At 34.4% G+C, this 9,932-nt stretch overlaps 1 long non-coding RNA gene across 2 annotated transcripts; it reads right to left on the bottom strand.

Annotated features, from left to right (window-relative positions):
* On the bottom strand, positions 7,074-9,926 carry LOC107609133. 2 transcript variants are annotated; one of them, XR_001613074.2, is made up of 3 exons: positions 7,957-9,926; positions 7,765-7,840; positions 7,074-7,650 (listed from the first exon to the last, which is right to left on the bottom strand). It is a non-coding gene; the product is annotated as an uncharacterized LOC107609133 (long non-coding RNA). The 2 variants fall into 2 exon arrangements; XR_001613073.2 differs by having other exon boundaries at positions 7,962-9,926.

The following is a 9,932-nucleotide window of genomic DNA, read 5'->3' as shown; positions in this document are numbered from 1 at the left end:
ATTATTGAATTTATTGAATTTTCAACTACAAGATGTATCAACATCTACATCAACACATGAGACGGACTAATACCAAAAACTTTGGACACACACACAACCTTTTTTGATAAATTATAATTAAAATTTAATTTTAATGTACTGAATAGTTTTANAATTTAAAATAGTTATTCAAATTTGACTTAAAACTAAATTTAATTATTGAATTTTCAACTACAAGATGTATCAACATCTACATCAACACATGAGACGGACTAATACCAAAAACTTTGGACACACACACAACCTTTTTTGATAAATTATAATTAAAATTTAATTTTAATGTACTGTTAGTGAAAAATAGTTTTATACGTGTATCTAATCACATAACATCACATAAGTAAAAATAATTGTTTTTCACATTGACTACAATAATTATACGACTGTATAAAATATTTTATATTGTTAATGCATCAAATTAAATTCTTATAATAATATGTTGATATTTTATTAATATTAATGTAGACATTACTTTTTTATTGTTTTTAACGTCTTTTTTAATTATATAAATCATTTTAGATCATTTTTTATATTAATAATTAATAATACATATTATTTTTAAACTCAATTTTGGGTTGGTTTTGAACGAGAGAATTGTTTCGTACAAATGGATGTTGTAGAACTTGTTAGAAGTAATATGTGATAAAATTCCTTCTGTTATTGTGACTGACGGGGATGAGTCAATGATTACAACCGTTAGGGAAGTTTTACCTAAGGCCACCGCCACCCATCGGTTGTGTGCATGGCATTTGCAGAAGAATGTGACTCCTAACACAAGATAAGATGTTTTGTGAGGTGTTCTCAAAGTGATTGTATGACTTTATAGCTTTGAGGATGAATGGACACAAGTTGCCGATCATTTTGAGTTGATAAGTACTGGACATTATAGCTTTATGATAAAAGGAATATGTGGGTAAATGCATACTTGCATCGCAAGTTTTGCATAAGGTTTTATACATCTTGGTGTGAGGGTATTAATTCTCACTTGAGGAAATTCTTGAACTCAAGGCACATTATCCTAGAGCTTGTGCAGAACCTTAAGTTACTAGTTCGTGAGTATTGAATAATGAGTCAGTGGCCCAATTCAATTCAATGTACGACATTCTTGTTATGATGACATGTCTTTATTCTTTGAAGAAATTTGCTACATTTGTGTACACAAAAGTCATATTCACACAAGTGAAGAAGGATATTGAGTTTGTTTTGGTTGTTAACTTTGGGAGAAAGAAGGTTTTCTATGTAGGCATATGTTTTTTTGTCATGAAACATGAACATTTAAAGAGCATTCATGACAGGTTGATTCTCAATAGGTGGAGAAAGGACGTCAAGGCAGTGGATGACTACAATGGAAATACCAAAGATATTGGAGGACATAGTTTCTTGCCGAGGCATGGTACGCTACATGCAGCTATCCAGTGGATGTTGTTTGTTGGTGCAAAGAACAAAGTATTGTTTGACAAGGCCATGAGGTATAAGATTTCTGTGTTGTTATCTTGAAGCAAGTGACTAAACTGTGGGTCCAACAAAAGGGAAGGGAGAAGGAGATGCACAAGATGCAGTTATGGTTCGCACTAAAGGAGAACCAAGCACAAGGTCATAGAAGAGTCAAAAAAGAAAGTGCACCAATTGTAGGAAAACTGGGCACACGAAGAGAATATGCACCGAGTTACAATGGAAGTCTTCATCGAAAAAAGAGCAGCGAAATCAGACAAAGGAAAATATATTCAGCGATGACAAGGTTAGATTTTAGTCATGTGTCTTTTATGTTCATGTAACTTGGTAGGGTTGCTGATAGTATGTGTTAGATCACAAGTTTTCGCATGATACATGACACGTATATTTCGTTTGAATTAGGGTGGGTTGCCGCAATTTTCTTTGCATCATGGTCTTGACAGAGGGTTAGCTAAGGATGGGATCAGTTTTGCAGATGACAACGACGCATGTTGTGAGTGGGACCACATCATAGGAATAATGCAGAGCCAAATAAAGTATTTTCAAATGCTAAGTAGGAGACAAAGGTATCAATGTGTATGGAATTCACTTTTTTGCACATTCATTGTATGTGTTTTGTTAGTTTATGTTGGACTGGTTGTGAACTTGGCTGCTGTTTACAACATTGTAGGTGTTATGGTAGTTGTACAATCACACACACAATCAGGAAATGACACATCATGGTTTAACCACTTACCTTGGTTGCATTTGAGTTACTTCATGGATATATAACATAACCAATGTCATTGACATTACATCATCAATAACTTCTTCCCCTGGGTGCAATGTCCACAAAGCTTGCCTGTCACCATGGTAGTGTTCGTTAGCGATCAACATCTCCCTGTTGCAGTTTAAACCAACTGATTTCAACGCTACATAACACTGCAATAGTTTTTTAATTTTATGTAGAACACAACACATGTAAATGTAATAATAAGTTTAGACATTCATTAGTTTAGACCCTATGTAACCTTTTACGTACATTAGATGAACACGATTATAATTCACATGGGGACTTCTGTAGCTGTTTTTCGTAGCATTTACTCTTCTTAAAATCTTTGATAATGAACTAATGCATGTAAGATGTTTATACATTATCCCAACATACAATACATCTTATCATTTTCTTAAAATCCCACCAAATATTATTGATTAAACTAAATGCATTTTATTTAACAAAATATTTTTTTCATCCTTTACACTACAATATTTAGAGTTACACAAAATGCTATAGTTGGACCAAAGTTGACCATTTATGCGTCACTATTTTTTGGGTATTGCCATTCAATGACATTCTAATTGTCTTTAAAGTTGATTCACTTGCTCCGCCCAATGAAAATCACATTATACTTGAAAATAAAAGAAAATCACATACTTCATGTTGAGCTTCTGGGTAAATACTATGTCAATACATTGAAAAAAAGAAGTCATCATACAACTCCTTTTGGTGCATTACTAGTCACATCAAATAAAAATAATATAAACTTGAAGGCAACAAAGCCCCTTGACAAACAGAAACAAAGCATTGGAGCATATATATGATATGTGCCTTAGGCAAATCTCCACCTTCCATGAAGGCTGGGCATCTACTCCATAAAAGAGAGGGACCTTTCTCTTAGACTGTGGTGCAAGCATGCATTGAAGGGACTTGTCTCCGAAGTTGTACTCCAACCTCCTTTGCCAAGTTTTTCACAACCGATAAAAAAATAAAAACATATAACCGGTCACTCAAAAACAAATTTGCAAGTTCGAAGAAATAACAACATAGTGATTGTTTTGTACCTTCAATGGTTGTTTCTTTCCATTGGTAGGTTTTGATGGAGGCATCAAAACATCTTTGGCATGGCACTTGGCAATCTGGTCATCAGTTGTCTTCAGATCATCATTTTTCACATAGATCTTCTTTATGATGGCATCAACTTGTTGGTAACGGCATCAACATCAACAACATTAGCACCGAAATTCTTTGTTCCCTTTTGAGCTTTCGTTCATTTTTTCAAGTCACCAAACAGAGCTCCTTTTTTAGACCCCCACTCCTCTTGGTACGTAAGTGGTCTTTAATGTCCCTTCTTATATTCCGACCAAAATATCTCCAACAGGGTACTTTGTCCATCGACCACATGCTTCAGTTTCTTAATCTCCCCGCCTAAGATTCAACAATGGATCTTGTTGCTCCATCAGTGCCAAGCAAGATCTGTCCGAAAAATAAAAAAACAATAGGGTTAACATGAAGTGCAATGCTTGAACTGTGCTATCAATTTCACATTAAATTCAACAAAATACTTAAACCCATTACCTCCCATACTTTTTTAAAGACAACATCCGTGGTGGAATCTTCTAATGCTGATAACTCCTCCTCCGTAGCATTTGCTTTGTCTTTGCACTCCTCCACAACTGAGTCATTTGCCAAGGTCACATGAGGAGGCAGCATTTTCAAGTCATCACCCTTATTATCCTTCTTCATCTCTGCCATGAATGCTACCAGTGAGAAAGTGCTTAACCAAATAAGTTGGCACCAACATGTTTATAGAGCATAAAACTATTGTATGAAATTCCAAGTCTGAATGCCACACGAAGATGTTACTTCTCCAATAAAGTAATATGGATGTGGGCTTCAAACTGTGAGGTCCAATAACAACATAAAATCTCCCACCAAATAAGAGGCTTCTCTACAGGAAGAAAAGCTTATCATAGAAGCCACTACCAAATAAAAGAAAATAAAAAGTAAGCTGAGAAAGAGACCAACATCTCTCTCACACAAATTTCAATGTCCTACTAGTCTTTTCTTGCTTTTCACAGACGCTTTCCTTTTAAGTAATGATTAATTAGATAGGAATCACTATTCACACATAGTACACAATACTACTACTTAATAACAAGTTTAAAGGACAACTTATGTTTGACATAATTTTTTAATGGCAAAACTTCACGTTAGTTACAAGTCCTGCCTAGATACTATGACCTCCATTTTCAAAAGTTCGCTTAGTTTATTTCACAACTCATTAAATATGTGTTGGTTATATTTATTCAATTTAATAGCAATACTGAATATAACAGATAATGAAATTATGTTAACAAAAAATTACCATTGCTGAGACCTAATGGAGTTAATATTTATGGTATATTCCTCTTTTTTCACCTCTAATATCTTTATAAAAATAGCGGACATACACATATTTTTTCAAATTTAACAATCAAGTATTTATCTAACGACTTAAAGAACCCTCGACTTTAATGCCAATAAATTATCATTAACACCATCCCAAATTAATGGTCCTAATATTATTTAATGCAAGCAATTTCGTTAACAAAATCCAATTTGTTTCCTTGCTTTCATTAAAAGAAATGCAACAATACGACATCGAATTAGATTAGTAAAAATGCTATTTAATTTTTGTTATTATTAGGACAAGAACCTAATTAATGTTTTAACTCTTGTCATTAAAAGAAAAACGTATTCCTAATCTTAAAGGACCTAAACCCTAAACCCTAATAATTTATATTCAATAAACAATTTGTATCTAGATAAATCAACGCTATACCAAAATCATTCACATTAATAATTTGATAACTAAAGAGTTTCTCTTTTGTGATACGCTATCATATTATTCACAATATTACCAATTATTGTCTACCTCAACAAAAGTCTTGTTGAGAACAAAGTATCAGTACGTTAGACTGCGTTTGTTTACAGGTACGGGACACTGAGACAGTGACATAGAGACAAAATTATATTTGATAGATAAGACATGGACCGAGATATTGTGTCTAGAGACACTAAATTAGTGTATTTTGTGTCCTTTCTAACAGGAAGGATACAAAGACACTAATAAGAGACATAACTTATTTTTCATTTTTTTCTTTCATTATTTTTACCAAATTTTCATAATTATATTTTTTTATTCTTTCTATTTTTTTATGAAAAAAATGAGAGTAAATTAGATTTTCATAATTTGTTCTAGTTTATCACAAAACAAAATATAAGAACATTAATTTTTGTGTTTCTATCTTTTGTGTCTTGTTCTTAGTATCCTATCTTATCTTGTTCTCAGAACCAAACGCAGTCCTAAAGAACGATTACCCTAACAATGTCTCTCCTTTTACATTACATAAGTTGTAATACTAGGCACCTCAGACCTATTTTCAATTTAATAACACCAACAGAACTTAGACCACTAAAACCTTTGACACAAACAAAAAAAATTATTAAATATCTTTGGTTAAATTATATAGTTGATCCCTACATTTTTAGTGAAATTACAAATTGGTCCCTACACTTTAAAAGTTTATAATTAGGTCCCTAAAGAGAATTAAAATTTGTAATTTAGTCCCTGCCGTTCAAAAAGTGTTAGATTTAACAGAACATTGTTAGCATATTCTCTATTTTAAACATGTGAGCTGCACATGTTTAACAATAGGGACCAATCTACAATTTTAGTGAAAGTATGGGGACCAACCGTGTAATTTAACTATTTGAAAATGACCAAAAGCTTCCTAGGCTATCTGAACCCACCTCACCCCTCCCTAGCTCTCTCACTCTCACTTTTTCACTTTCCAAATAGACACCCCAACCCCAGCGCTCTCTGTCTCTCACCTTGGTTCACTGTCGCCACGCCGGATCCACCGAATTTGTGCTCATGGATCGGGTCTCGCCTCCTTCCTCCATCTCACCTCTCTCATCCGACGATTTTCTCTTTTCCAATCCCAATACTGAACACCGATAAATGAAAGAGAACAATTTCAATTCCAAACATGCTCAAAGCAAACAATTCAATGTCTAAGAAAAAATAGCAACAAATCAACATAAAAATAGTAACTCAATTTATTGGTGGATCCGGCGCGGTGACAGAGGCGAGAGGCACTGCGATGATGAGTCGAGGTGAGAGACAAAGAGCGCTGGAGTTGGGGTGCCATTTTGGAATGTGAGAAAGTGAGAGTGAGAGAGCTGGGGAGGGGCGGGGTGAGTTCAAATAGCCTATGGAGTTTTTGGTCATTTTCAAATGGTTAAATTATACGGTTGGTCCGTATACTTTTACTAAAATTATAAATTGGTCCCTATTGTCAAACATGTGCAGCTCACATGTTTAAAATAGAGAATATGCTGAGAATATTTTGTTAAATCAAATACTTTTTGAACAGTGGGACTAAATTGCAAATTTTAATTTTTTTTAGGGGCCCAATTATAAATTTTTAAAGTGTAGGGACCAATTTGTAATTTCACTAAAAGTGTAGGGACCAACTGTGTAATTTAACCAATATCTTTCTAGACCAACTCAAAGTAACCTAAGTTCAAACAAAAACTAAATTCTCCAAATTTTTTAGGCCAATTGGATTATTTAATAGTTTAGAAAAGTAAAATTAAAGAATTAAATTCTGGTAATAATTTTATTAATTGAATTAACAAAAAAAGTTCAGCATGAATAAAATGAAACCTAAACCATATCGCACACTGTTGAACTTTGTAATGCTAAAGCCACATGAAACAACTAAGAAATAATTTAACGCCGCAATCAACCCTAAACAATTTGGATTTAAACAACTTCTAATGCGCATCAAAGAGACAATTCATTAACCTTATTGTAAGTCATTACATGCAAATATAACCAGCAAAATACAATACGAAAATACAATATACCGGATGTTGATTTTTTTTTTCACCTAAACCTTGAATAAAAAACCCCTTAACTAAGCACTTCAAACCCATAACTTTCCATTGCTCCCTTAAACCATAACACAAATCAAAACACCACATAGCCACCTCTTCCAACGTAAAAAACACAAGACCAAAAAGAAAAGCCCTAAACTCTCACACCTTTACTAACAAACCTTCAAAATGACTCTTGAAGCTCCCTATTAATCGAACATCTCCCCAAATATTTCCACTTGTCCCCTTAGCTTCTCGTTTTCAACTTCTAGCCTATAAATGCGCTCGTTCAATAATCCAACTTCCTCCTCTCTATTCTAACTCAATTGCTCTTTGACACGCCCAAGAATGCAATAGTTGTAATCACGGATGGTATGCCTGTAGTCGATAGAATCTTCTCAAACATGGTGAACGCCACTTCCTAACGAGTGAAGCGTTCCTTGTAGCACAAGGGACTGTGAGCAACAATATCTAAATCCCTGCCATTATAGGGAAGCACCATCGTGAAGCCAAACATGACACAGTCATCACTTGAATTGATATCTTGAGGAACAAATATAGGAAAATCGATTTGAAAGAAAGAGCAAGCTCACATCAGCATGAGTTCCATGTCTTCCACATGCATAATCGTTGCGTCTGGGACGGACTCCACCACCACACGACCAGGATCTACATGATTTCACAATATTTCACATCAACAACATTCACATACCTTCCACTAACAGGTGATTGTTTTTTTTTTTAACTCCTAAAAATGTAAAGTATATAAAATAAATAAAAGTTACATGACCATGGTCAACTAGGTTGCTACTGCTACTGCCATCTCCATTGTGTTGGTTGTTGGCTGTCACTTGAACTACAGAAACTTGTTAGGATGAAGGACTTGAGGATAAGGCTTCTTCTAATAATCGTGATAATCTTCTTTTCACTGGTTGCACCGAGGATGTTGACAGGGCAGTAGAGGAGGGGCAGCGCTATGCAGCTAAGCCAAAGCTTCATTTAGATATAAATATTTTTTTTCGATTGTTAGTACTCTCGACCATTAAAACAATGGGAGATAAATTCAGACCAATTACATTATAGAACTTAATAAAAATACTACTATTACACCTAAACACCAGAATACCCCTAAATTAGTCACTCCCCTTCGGCATTGCCATCAAGGAATCACTAATTTAGACACATACACGTATTACATCATTATCAATTGACCAGCGTCACACCTAAATAACTCTGTTACAATGTTCACTATTAATTATATTTCTCCAATTGTTGATGTATTTGAATTCCTTCACATAAGTGTATTGGATTATCACCCAGCCAAATTTTTGTATAAAGTTCTTAAATCTATTTCTTTCAAAATTCAATCTCCAATAACTATTACCATCACCGTATGTCCAGTTAACCAAGCATGGTTCGTTTGTGCTAAAGATTATTTGTTCTAGTGATGCATTGTAATCTTCTAACATGAATTGGACAACTACCTCAAAGCCTTCTACCATAGAATTTGTATTATATCCTGCATGGATAAACTCACATAATATTACAACTAGATTATTTTTAGCATTTAACAAGTATCCACCCACTGCTATACATTGTTTTGTAGGCACATAGTCCACACATAACCACCATGACAATACGTTACGCTACAAGATTTTTAGGACCTCACCAATGGCATGTCCCATTTCAAAAGTGCTCCTCAATTTCCTCTCTTTTTTGTTAATTAGCTCCCAATCTTTCAAATTATACAATATGATCTTTCATGCCTCCTCTAACGTAGTCTTTTTGTTTTGAAAATTTGTTTGATTTCTAACTCTTCATATAACCCAAATTATTGCAAACCACAAATTTAACTATCTTTTATCTCCTCTCACACCCTTTTGATCACACCATGATTCAAAAAAATCTCTCACTCCCTTTGGTCTAACCCAACTAACTCCTTCCCCTTGAAAGGCATTGTACCACAGATATGATGCAAAGTTACAATGAATAAAAAGGTGATCCTTGTCTTCATTTTCTAAACTGCACAAAATACAAGTTACCTCATTGGCCGCTAATACATTGATCCGAGCTAATCTCTTCATGGTATTGAGTTTGCCTAGCAATACAAACCTTCCCATCATCTCTACCCTTGGTGGTACAACTCCTTTTCATATGTTGTTAAAAGTATGATTTGATTCTACAATTTCGCACATTTTTGCGGTCACTGAATTTGTAAAAGACTTGACAGAGAAACTGCCATCTTTCGAATAGCACCAAATAAGCTTGTCTTGAGTACCCGCATTCAAAGATACATTAAGTAATAATAGGTGTAGATCCTCATAGTGTTTGCACTCCCACTCAAACAAGCGTCTCCTCCATCTCAGGTTCCAAACCCAACCTAAAAAATCAAAACACCGAAACCCCCCTTTTTTGGAACCCTAATCCCCTCCCTCCCCCTGCACTCTCTCAACCATGAGTTGTCTCAAACCTAGAAAATCTACCCTAAACCTTAATCCAACAAAGGATCTCCCCTCCCTAATGCACTAAGTTTATCCTAATTTTTCCAAATTCTCTCCCCAACGCACTCTTTCAGAACCATACTGATAAACACAAGCATAACAATATCAAAATTCATATTCAAATATAAATCCAACCAAGCAATAAATTTTAATATTAAAACCACAACATTCATAAAAAAATCAAAGAAAGAGAATCGAGAAGGCATATTGATTTAGTGAGAGAGACGGAGTCACGGAGATAAATCAATAATGCCAGAGAG

This window comes from Arachis ipaensis, chromosome B07, assembly GCF_000816755.2.
Source record: "Arachis ipaensis cultivar K30076 chromosome B07, Araip1.1, whole genome shotgun sequence".
Taxonomy (NCBI): Eukaryota; Viridiplantae; Streptophyta; class Magnoliopsida; order Fabales; family Fabaceae; genus Arachis; species Arachis ipaensis.
This window is presented reverse-complemented; position numbering and strand designations above follow the sequence as displayed.